General features: G+C 44.2%; 1 long non-coding RNA gene across 2 annotated transcripts in view; it reads left to right on the top strand.

Annotated features, from left to right (window-relative positions):
* LOC128326491 (uncharacterized) overlaps nt 1-12,279 on the top strand; it is a 76,855-nt gene that overhangs the window by 22,575 nt on the left and 42,001 nt on the right. The window contains exon 2 of one of the 2 annotated variants that reach the window (XR_008308079.1): nt 2,901-3,067. This is a non-coding gene — a long non-coding RNA (uncharacterized LOC128326491). Of the gene's footprint in view, nt 1-2,900; nt 3,147-12,279 lie in introns of those variants that run through there. The other variant, XR_008308080.1, reaches the window with a different exon arrangement.

The following is a 12,279-nucleotide window of genomic DNA, read 5'->3' as shown; positions in this document are numbered from 1 at the left end:
GATTCCAGATAGATGATGAAAGACCAATGCCGGTTAGTTTTGTAATTTGAAAGGCCTTGTGTTTCAGCATGTCTTCTTGTGTGTGTAATTGGCCTGATGATGGACATAGACTATCAGAATCTTGTGTATACACACAAACCTGGTCGAGAATACTGGTCCCACAGTATGGGTTCTGCCAAATTAAAACATTATATTAAGGCTTTTTAGTAGATTTCCAACCCTAAAGGACATCCTTCTTGCACCAAGAGACTTTGATTTAAAGAACATTCCATAGATACAAAATGTCTCCAAGTCTCATCTCAAGGAGGAGTTCTCTCTCTCTCTCATACAGAAAACCCACAACATTCTGCAAATTAACTGAAATCATTTCAAGTAAAAGTCTTCCTTCCTTATTTAGAATGGACGAGCTGATGTCAGCTTCTGCGTCATCATACTCTGGTGCTTGTATCAACTCTGGAAAATGACAGTGTCTATGTAGACTTTATTCATTCGGTAACTATTAACTCTGGATCAGGAACATTCTGTTTATCTTGGCCAGGTAAATATCACAGATGGGAAAGTAAATCAATTAAAACCTGATATTCCGCTAACAGCTTAGCAAACAGTGCAGGAAGGTAAATGAAGCTATAAAATTATAGAATTATGTAGCCAAGATGCCTCTGAAGGTCACTCACCCCAATCCTTCTCCTTAATCCCCTCAACTAAGGCAGGATCATTCATCCACATTAAAAAATGCAATAAACTGAAAACAGCAGTGCCCAAGGTGTACAGCACTGAAAGTGCTTAAAGAACAAAAATACATTAAGGAGATTAAACCTAGATGGCTCAAGCAAGGGAAGCGCTGTGCCACACTCTCAGGGAAAAGGGGTCTGTGTGTGTCGAGGGAGTTAAAGTGGGGAAAATTCTAGAAAGCTACTGTTCAAAAGGCACAGCTGGAAATGACTTGCCCAGCAAGCATGAGGTTGCCGGTTTGAATCTCCGCTGGTATGTTTCCCAGATGATGGGAAGCACTTATATCGGGCAGCAGTGATATAGGAAGATGCTGAAAGGCATCATCTCTTACTGCATCATCTTATGCCACACACACACCTGGTACATCCAGCCACTTCCAGCCGAGGATGGCAATGGGGCGGCAGGGAGGTACGCTGCCACCCCGAGGGACTTTGATACAACGGAGTGCCAGCGGGTGAAATGCGGCAGGAGGGGTAAGTGCACCCTCCCCTGCCCTTAAGGGAGCAACTCCAAAACACGGAGGAGCAGTTCCAGGCACATCCCTACTTGGGAGTAAATTTTAAAGTGTAACTAACTTTTCCTTTTAATTTCAATGGGGCTCCTTTGAGTAATTTTCCTCATGTCAGTCACTGATGATTTCACATGAAATTTGCAGAAATTTTGCTACCAAACATTTCCATGGGAAATAAGCCACTGGTGCATTTTTCCTTAGAAAAAAATGTACTTCTAAAACTTACTGCAACTGAAAAGAAAACAAAAACTAAACTTGTGATTGCATCAGATAGCTGAAAAGGAACCCAGCACTAAGCACAGAACAGTGTCTTGTTTCTTTTCTTGAGCTGTGGCGGGTGGAATCAAACACTGAGTTAGTTGTCAGATTGGATCACAATCTATTTAGGGCTTTGGTGAAATTTGATTTTGGTTTATTTTCATGTAGGTTTTTGCATTTGGATTATTTTGGTATACATAGCCATAACGCCTAATCTGAAAACTAAGTTGAACATGGCTTCATTATAGTAGTGGATTGACGGAAGATAGTTGGCAGTTGTGGATATAGTAGAAAGACATTAGGGGTGTGCACAGAACCTGTTTGGAGGCCCTTTATTGGCCTCAGAACCAGTTTGATGGCAGGAGCATACCTTTAAGGGCAGGGGATTATGCCCTTACCCCTCCTGCCACGTTTCCCCCGCTTATGCTCCATTTAAAAACTCTCGGTTGGGGAGGCAGTGTATCTCCTTGCCGCCCTGGTGTTCTCTTCGCCCGGAAGTAAAAGGAAGTACCTGGTGTGCGTGCATGCACCGGGCATGTGTGCGTGCATGTCACGCTTGCTTGCTCATGCAGGCCCAACATGAGCACAAGTGAGTGCAATGTGCGTGTGCACGCCCAGCGTCCGCACATGTACCAGGCACTTCCTTTTACTTCCAGCTGAGAAGAAGGGGCAGGTGGGGAAACGCAGCGGGAGGGGTAAGGGCACCCTCCCCCACCCTTAAAGGTATGCCCCCTGCCTGCAAACCACCCCTTGCAAGTTCCATGCGCATCCCTAAAAGACTTATGCAAATAATGCAAGAAGAAGGAAAAGACAATTGGCACCATCATACTGAAAGTGACTGAATATGAATATGAACTGAATATACCTACTTAAAAGCACTTGAAATATCTAAACAGTTATTATATGTCACCTTAAGTGGTGCAGTGGAAAAATGCTTGACTAACAAGCAGAAGGTTGCCAGTTCTAATTCCCAAAGTTACTAGATTGGGCAGCAGAGATATAGGAAGATGCTGAAAGGCATCATCTCATACTACACAGGAGGAGGCAATGGTAAACCCCTCCTGTATTCTATCAAAGAAAACTACAGGGCTCTGTGGGCACCAGCAGTCGAAACGGACTTGACGGAACACTTTATCTTTACTTTAAAATTATGATAAGGCTTTTAAAGTATTTTTAAAGTAAAATATTTAGGTCAAATAGCACGCCTAATCAGATTATAATCTATTTAGTTGGGGGGAAACCACACAGGATTTTTTTTTTCCTGAGAAAAGCTATGCAAATAGTATGCAAATGAGGAGATATTATATGGGGAAATTTTCCTGAAAACCTGGAAAACTTATAATTCAAAAATTTCTGGAAAACCCATATCACTGGATATAACTTATATATTTGGTTTCAGGACTAAAGTTACCTTCATCTTCATTGTGACCTAAGTTTGGAGACGATGCAGAAGAAAGGAAGAAGTGCTCCATATCAGTAACCGATTGGTTCTCCTGGCCTCTCATTAACTTTCAGAAAATGATTATAGGAATCTACTGCTCTACCCTAGGACCACTGCCTTGCAAGGTGCTGCAACATTCCATCCATTTTGTCTTCCAGACCATTTAATTTCCACATAAAACCACTGGGTGAGATTGTGTAGACATTTTGAATGTTCTGTCATCAGTATGTCATCAGTAGTTTATTTATCCCTGGTGGGGCAGCTGAGGTTTTAAATTGCTTTCTGGAACCAGTGATGGGTTAGTTGAGGACAAATAAACTGCAGTTTAATCCAGACAACAAGAAAGAGGTGTTGATAGCTGGGCAATCAGATGGCCTTGGAGTATTTCTGTTCTGGACAGGGTTACAGTTCCCCTAAGGATCAGGTTTGCAGTTTTGGGGTGCTACTACAACTGGCATTGCTCCCGGATGCCAAGGAGGTTTTTCACACATGACATTTAGCCCACATCCCCTCCTGAATGGAGGCTGCGAGTCCACATATCAGCAGAATTAACCCCGAAGTCCCTGCAAGCTATTGTACAAGTACACAACTGACTCTGCTTTTCCCTGAATTACTGTTAAAAATTACTGTGCATTCTAGCTTGGCCTGAATTATGTCTGGAGGGGGGGAAACCTCAATTTGTATCAGCTTTTCTTTGAAAATCTGAGGTTTCTTGAATGCCACAGGACTTCTCCTTTGATGAGTAGGTTGGCCATTGGCAGTAATTCGCATTATGGTCTACTCTGAGTGATTTGCAATTGAAAGCGCTGGGGCATGGTAGAAGGGTTGTGGCAGATTGCTGAAAACTGTTCTTCCGTAACCAGCTGTCAAGCTCACTCACCTCCTCCTCGGTCTATGATGTGATTGGAGCATCTGCTGATACTCCTCACAGCCTCCCCCTGCCTTGGGGGGTCAGGAGGTTGCCTGCCTGCATCTCTGGTCTGCTGTGGGAAGCAGAGCCAGCCCGGCTACCGCCATGTGACTCCTTTCCCTGCTCACCATTTGTGCTTTGGGAACAAAGCACCTCTGGGCTGTGAAGACCTCCCTGCGTCCCGCCTGCCTGCCTTTGATTCCTCCCTCTCACCTGTAGGGTGTGCCTGTTTTGTTTTTCTGGCCGCCTGCTGTATCGGACCATGGGTTGGGGAGTGGCGGCAGCAGCAACGACAACAATCACCGCTGGGGCACACCAACCAGGACGATGCTGGGGATCGACTCCCCGCGCCGAGCAAGAACCGCAGGGATGCACCCACAGTAGCAGCAGGGAGGTGCCAAGTTGAAGCTTCTGCAGCCTTCCTCCCTTGAGGAGCTTCTGCAGCCTTCCTCCCTTGCTGCTGGGGGTCTGGGCATGCCCTCCCTGCCAGGCAACCCCGTCCACGCTATTACCCTTCACCAACACCCCCACCTTGCCTCCATGGCAAGAGAGACTCCAGGAGCACCACCGGCTTCTCCAAACATCCCAGCCCAATCATGCGAGAAATGGAGAAAAAACCCAGAGCAATCCGTGAGAAGGCACAAAGGAGAAAGATGGCAGCGAGTGAAGTGGGGAGCCAATGGCTATGTGAACTGTCCATCTAATTCCCCAAATTAAACTGCCTCGAAGCAGCTGTGAAGTAGATTCGCTCCTCAGATACCCCGAGGCATAAAGCCATGTGTGAAAAACCTCCAGGTGGTGACATTGGCTGGGAGCATTTTTTCCCCAGTTTATGCTGGTAGACTACTGAGCCTTCTCCTGAGCAGAAAGGACTTGACCACTGTCAGACATACTATCATAATTTCCAGGCTGAACCACTATAGTGTGACCTACATGAGGCTGACTTAGTACAGTGTTTAGAAAGTATAACTGGCCCAACCTATAAAAGCAGTAGCTCTGAAGTACAGTTGTTTGTTTCTGGCCACTTGTACTTGCAGTGAGCTAGAAGTCCCATTCACCACAGGGGAGCCATCCTGAACACAGAAATGGTAGAAATGCCTGGCGGTCCTCTGGATTTGTTGACTCACAATGGGCTGGTACAGATGGACATAGACTGCCACACTGGGGACACGGCAAGAGTGCACCCATACTGCTGTCCCTGACACACCCTTGCAGCATCCTTTAATCATATGAGCGGGGCATTATCTGAATTGTCCCTCTGCACATGCTCCAAAACCCAGGGTTTTGGAGCATATGCAGAGGGGCAATTTAGATGATTAATCATGTGATTAAAGGATACCCTGAGAATACATTGGGATGTCCTGCACTGAGACTCTGAGCATACCTCCAATGTTATTGTGTATGTGGGCATCTGAAACAGGCCTGGCCACAATGAACTTGGGTCTCTAGCCTCTAAATGCAACACTCTCTAAATGCTGCTCTTCCACAAGGGAGTTGGCTGCATCCTGTTCCTCTTTGTGTTGATACACAAACCTAAGCAACTGGGTACTTTTCCACTACAGTTGTTTTACCAATTGCAACCAGAAACCCTGAGTTACTTGATATCTGCATTCCTTTGAGATGACTGCAGAAAGCATCACACTGCAGGAAAGGAAGCCATTCATACTTCACACTGCAAGCATTGTTCTCCAGACTGTTCTAAACAATGCAGCAAGCACTGCAATGTCCTGTGAACAAAGAGCTTTTAAAATGCCCACTGGCAAATCCAGGTTTGAGCAAAATAATAATAATAATAATAATAACACTAATAATAACACTAAGAACTGTTTTGACATTGGGAAAGTTAATTCATAAGAAATGTTCTATACCATTACAAGTACTGATCAAAGGCATTTGCCCTTTCAGAACAGGTATTATCACAAATACTTTCAAAGTTCTTTACAGTATTGTGCTTATTGATTCCTAGCAAACCTGCAAGGTAGATCAGTAATGTACTGACTCATTTTATACAAATACAATACATATTTATATACTGCTTTTCAAAAAAAGTTTCCAAAGCAGTTTGCATAGATATAAATAAACACAATGGCTCCCTGTCCCCAAAGGGTTCACAATCTAAAAAGAAACATAAGATAGACACCAGCAACAGCCACTGGAGGGATGCTGTGCTGGGGATGGATAGGGCCAGTTGCTCTCCCCCTGCTAACGAGAATCACCACTTTTAAAAGGTGCCTGTTTGCTCAGATAACTGCATGAGATAGAAGACTTGGGAACATGTATGAGATAGGGCATAAAGTGGAGTGAAAGAACAAAACACAGCTCATCAAAACAAAGCATTCATCAGTGGACAGGGCTAGATGGAGGAGAGAATGAAAAGTTCTGGCACCATCTGTTTATTACGATACGATCATTCAGGATTATTGTTATTACTTTCTTAAGCACCTAAGAACAATGTACAGAATTTGACTAACATTAGATTAACATTGATAAAACCCTGCCCACAGGCTAACAATTACAATGAACAGGCCCATGAGGAAGAGAAAGGGGGAGGTGGAAGAGACATTATATTAAATCTCTGTTAATGAGAGAACACCATGGATATTAGCTGAGGAGCTTCTGAACCATCTGAACATCAGAATAGTGGTTATCAGTAACGCCATTACCCATGGAAGCATTCTATGCATGCTTGCCTTTTTGCATGTAATGTTAGCACACCATGCTCACATGCTAATGTTACCAGTGAATTAGCCAGTACATGCAGTCAGTACTTAAGGAAGAGAGCTGGTCTCGTGGTAGCAAACATGACTTGTCCCATTAGCTAAGCAGGGTGTGCCGGGGTTGCATATGAAAGGAAGACTAGAAGTGTGAGCACTGTAAGATATTCCCCTTAGGGGATGGAGCCGCTCTAGGAAGAGCATCTAGGTTCCAAGTTCCCTCCCTGGTATCTCCAAGATAGGGCTGAGAGATTCCTGTCTGCAACCTTGGAGAAGCCACTGCCCAGTCTGTGTAGACAATACTGAGCGAGATGGACCAATGGTCTGACTCAGTTTATGGCAGCTTCCTATGCTACTATGTTAGTAAAACATGACCAAGAGTACGTGGAAGGCTTTTACCATGTCCCCATCTTGTATAAATCAGATCTAAGGAGCAGGAGGAAGGGTTGTGTGTCTTGGAAACTGCCAGCCTAAATATTAGCTTGAAGTCTCCAGTTAACTATACTGAGACAAGGTTAAAAAGGATGTGACATTTTCCTGAGCCAGCACCATAGGGAGAAAAGAGATTGTGCTCCTTGGTTTGTCTGCTGCAGGAATGCTGCCAACCAGCCTGTGGCGCCTTTCATTAGGCCAAAGAGCACACTTTGTTACCGCTCTAAATAGCAGCCCTGTGTGTGTGCCCCTAGATGGCACTGGATGCGAACCGCAGCCTATATGTTCCTTGGCTTAGAGGCTGGGTGCATGTCATAAGAGAGCATGCCTTGCCCATGAAGGGCCCTCATGATCGTCTCTCGCCCTCTCATTCCTATCCCCCTGAGGGCTGAGGCAAGCTCTTGTTTCCTCCTTTTAGAGGAGGAAGGAGCTCTGTAGTTCCTCTTTTACATTTATTCATAGAAAACGGAACCTTTACAGACAAATTGCTACAGACACAGAAAAGGCTACATTAAAGACAGCTAAAATGGATAATCATTCTTATCATCAAATAGATTTAAAAGCAATGCATATATTGGAGACAGCTAGTGAGAATCTGTTCAGAATTTGACTGATTAATTGATTAAAAGGAATAGATCCTAATGCAGATTCATAATCACAATGAGCCAGGGCTACTTCTAACATTGCAGGATTGGTTAGTCACCAGTACAAGTATCACCGGCCCTACAGTGACAAAAGAAAATTAAGATTGCATGGGAGGAGCCAATGCATGATCGCTTTAATAACAGCTTTTAAAAAGACTCGTAAGATGCATTTATTCATCCAAGCTTTTTAATTAGAATTGTGGTTTTAAACTGTTTTAATGTTTTGGTTTCTTTTAAAATTTGTTTTATGTGTGTTGCAAACCGCCTAGAGACATGATTTTTGGGGCGGTGTACAAATATACTAAATACATGCATGCATGCATACATACATACATACATAAACAAATTACAGATGTTTCGAGGAAAAACAAATTAGTTGTAATTAAATATTTCAAGGAAGGAAGAATGAGTTGTAATCCTAGAACACAAACTCAGCTGAGCACTGAATCTTCAAAACCTGCTGCTATGGCTTGCTAAGAACTCCATTTTTGGAATATAGAGGAAGGAAGGGCTGTTCTTGACTTGACCCTTTCATCCACATCATGTCCCTGTCGTTATTCCCAGAAAATAAACCTTGCTGCACTATTTCAAGTTATGGTGTGAGAACAGTAACTTTAGAGGACGGTATGAACCTTGGAGTACAGCCATAGATGATGGGCATTCGCGTGAAGGACCAATACATACAATTGCAAATTTGGTTTTATTTCTTGTCCATGTGCTGTTGGATTTTTTAAAAAATCTGCCTAAAATGAATGTGCAATGTAGTAGAATAGAATGAATTGGCCATGCTCCTCTGAGAAGTACTGCACTGGCTTGGGCACCGAGCTCAGCAGGGCAGGGAGTGATTCCCTTTAAAAACAGGCAAGTTACTCCTTACCTGCTCATCCCCACACCACTGCTTTTCTGCTGGCGGCACGCGCTCTCCAAAGCAGATGCCGCCGCTCTCCAAAAGGCCGTGCATGGCTGCAGCACTGTTCCCTGCAGCGTATGCATGGCATCAGCATGCACATGGCTGGCACACATTTGCGTGGTCAGCAACACCATGTGGCAGCACCACTGAAAAAGTTCCTTACCTGCTTTTTAAGTGAACCGCTCCCCACCCTGCCAGTGGTTGCATGAACAGCTCGTGCACATCCCCAGTTGGCATGCATTTAGAATTTGATTTTATTCGATAGGTGATGGATATTATGAGATGGATATTAACCCTCACTAACTGGGCAAAGAGGCACCTTTTAATGTGGGAAGCACAGGGCTGGCTGGCCACCTAGGCTGTACTCAGGCCACGGCTTCAGGCACCCTAGAGTTGCACCACTTGCTTTATTATTTCTGATTTCCCCCTGAATGTGTGCAACTTCTCGGGATTTCTGACCGGAATATTCTACCCAGCAGCCAGTAAAAAATTCCAGTTGCTTAGTTAGTCCTATATATCACAAGCAATTTAAAAGTTTTCCCTGGTTTTCTGAGAGGAAAGAACATCTAAAGGGCAGGCAGGAAAAAAGACTAGAAGGGAGAAGGAGAGAAGGGAGGAGAGCTGGTCTTGTGGTAGCAAGCATGACTTTGTCCTCTTTGCTAAGCAGGGTACATCCTGGTTTCATAAGAATGAGAGACTACATGTGAGCACTGTAAGATATTCCCCTCAGGGGATAGAGCTGCTCTGGGAAAAACAGAAGGTTCCACGTTCCCTCCCCAACATCTCCAAGATAGGGCTGAGAAAGACTCCTGCCTGCAACCTTGGAGAAGCTGCTGCCAGTCTGTGTAGACAATACTGAGCTAGACGGACCAATGGTCTGACTCTTTATAAGGCAGCTTCCTATGTTCCTATGAAGAACTTCCAGTGAGGAGTTACAACACACTCCAAGGTCTTTATTTCCTCTCTGTTAGGAGTTGTGATATAGACAAGTTTGTTATTCACGTGAGTGGAATCTGAAATTGAGATATCTGGTCCAGCACCAAAGCAAAGCTTAGTGTCCTTATCAAAAAAACAAAAATGCCAGTAATTTAATTCCTGGTATTCATAATGAATTTTCTGTTAACTCCACTTTTCTCTGCACTGAGAAGCAAGGAGGAACGTTACTGACTTTAGCTTCCCCCTCATACTATCCTCCAGAAATGGGGCGAGGGGGAATTGGTTGCAGCTATGTACTGGCAAAAAAGAAAAAGTCCACCTAGAAATGTGGCTGTCCCACTTAACCATGCCTTGCCCATGCCTTAGTTACCCATGCCTTAGTCACGTCACGGCTGGATTGCTGTAACGTGCTCTACGTGGGGCTGCTCTTGAAGAATATCCGGAAGCTGCAGCTAGTGCAAAACGCGGCAGCTAGGGTTTTATCTGGAGCTGCCTCGTGGGAGCACATCACACCCATTCTGAAAGAGTTGTACTGGCTGCCAGTTCATTTCCAGGTCCAATTCAAGGTGCTGGTTTTGACCTTTAAAGCCCTTAACAGTTTGGGCCCAGGATACCTGAGGGACTGTCTGCTCCCAAGGGCTGCTGCTTGCTTGACGCAGTCATCTGAGGGGGCTCTGTTCTGGGTGCCGACAATGAGGGAGGCTAGGTTGTCGTGCACTCGGGACAGGGCCTTCTCTGTTGCTGCCCCCAGCCTCTGGAATGCTATCCCAGTGGGTATCCGCTCCTCAGTCTCCATCACAGCTTTTAGAAAGCATGTCAAATCATGGCTTTTTACCCAGGCTTTTATATGATTGTCTCCACTGCTGCTTCTAGTATTTTGTACAGGTTTTTATGCTTGTGTTCTATTTATTTTTTTAAAATCAGATTTGTTTTTATACTTTTTAGCTCAATATTTTAATGTGTATTTTTTATCATTGTGTTTTTAAATTTTATTGTGAGCCGCCTTGGGATTTTCTTAATGAAAGGCGGGGTATAAATTTAACAATAAATAAATAAATAGATAGATAGATAAAAACAAGGCTGGCTGCTACAGGATGTCTGGATGCCGATGATGACCTTAATATTCACATCAAGGAGAAAATATGAAACTAGACATAGAACTAGAACATAATTAATATTTATATTAATATTTCTCAAAGCAGTTTACACAGCCAAAGGATTAAAAAAAAAATTCCCTGCCTTGACGAGGCTTTAAATCTAAAAAGAAACACAAAGAAGACAGCAGCAACAGATACTGTGGGAGGGACCCTGTGTTGTGGACAGTACCTCCTAACAAATATAAGAGAGCCCTTTTAAATGGTGCTCATGCTTACACAGCCTTTATCTGAAGTGGCAAAGGCTGTAAGCATGATGGAGGGTACTTCCGTGAGCAGGAGGCTTGGGTGCTCAGATCTCCTGCTCAGAGATGCACCCGCCCACCATCACACTTTCTGCCTTTGCTGCTTCATACAAAGGCTGTGTACATGTGAGTGTCCTGGGAGGGGGTGGGAGGCGAGAGACAGAAGCAGGAGTAGGGCGGGACATCTGTCCCACTTGGGACAGTGTAAAGGTAAAGTATGTCGTCAAGTCGATTTCGACTCCTGGAGTCCACAGAGCCCTTTTGGTAGAATACAGGAGGGGTTTACCATTGCCTTCTCCCGTGCAGTATGAGCTGATGCCTTTCAGCATCTACCTATATCCCCTGCTAACTGGGCAAAGAGGCACCTTTTACCGTGGTGATTCTCTTTATTTAGCAGGGGGAGAGTAACTGGCCCTATCCACCCCCAGCACAGTACTTCCAGTGACTGTTGCTGGTGTGTGTCTTATGTTTCTTTTTAGAATGTGAGCCCTTTGGGGACAGGGAACCATCTTATTTGTTTGTTATCTCTCTTTGTAAACCGCCCTGAACCATTTTTGGAAGGGCGGTATAGAAATCAAATTAATAATAATAATAATAATAATATATCCCGATATAGGTAGCTGCCCGATATAGTACCAGGGGGGATTCAAACCAGCAACCTTCTGCATGTTAGTCAAGCATTTCCCGCTGCGCCACTTAAGGTGACCATGTACACAGTCCTTTTTAATAACATCTGAATGAGACTTATGCTTCTCAAGTATTGTCATGAACCATTCTAATGAAGATTTTCACTGGGGCATTGTATGTAAGGAGTTAATCTCAAACACAGTACTTAGAAACAAGTCCTATTGATTTAATGTATCAAATGGACTTCTAGATAAGTTTCGGATTTATTTTAGTGAGCTGACTTTCCAAGCAATGTGCTTACGATCAGAGTTATTCTGTTTTGTCAATTTTGCACATTTTCCCAGCGGAATTCTGTGGTGTCCTCATGGTTATTTGTTTCTGGGATGCCATTAAAAAGTAATCAGAACTATGCATGTTTTCTGTGAACATAGGAACATAGGAAGCTGCCATATATTGAGTCAGACCATTGGTCCTGTATTGTCAGACCGGCAGCGGCTTTTCCAAGGTTGCAGGCAGGAATCTCTCTCAGCCCTATCCTGGAGATGCCAGGAAGGGAACTGGGAGCCTAGATGCTCTTTCCAGAGCGGCCCCACCCCCTGAGGGGAATATCTTACAGTGTTCACATATCAAGTCTCCCATTCATATATGCAACCAGGGCAGACCGTGCTTAGCTAAGAGGATAAGTCATGCTTGCTACCACAAGACCAGCTCTCTTCCCTCTCCTTGTACATAGTCCTCAACAAAGGCCTTTTCTTGTATTTTCTC

The sequence above is a fragment of the Hemicordylus capensis genome, chromosome 5 (assembly GCF_027244095.1).
Source record: "Hemicordylus capensis ecotype Gifberg chromosome 5, rHemCap1.1.pri, whole genome shotgun sequence".
Taxonomy (NCBI): Eukaryota; Metazoa; Chordata; class Lepidosauria; order Squamata; family Cordylidae; genus Hemicordylus; species Hemicordylus capensis.
Note: the sequence above shows the minus strand (reverse complement) of the source record. Positions and strands in the feature narration are given on the sequence as shown.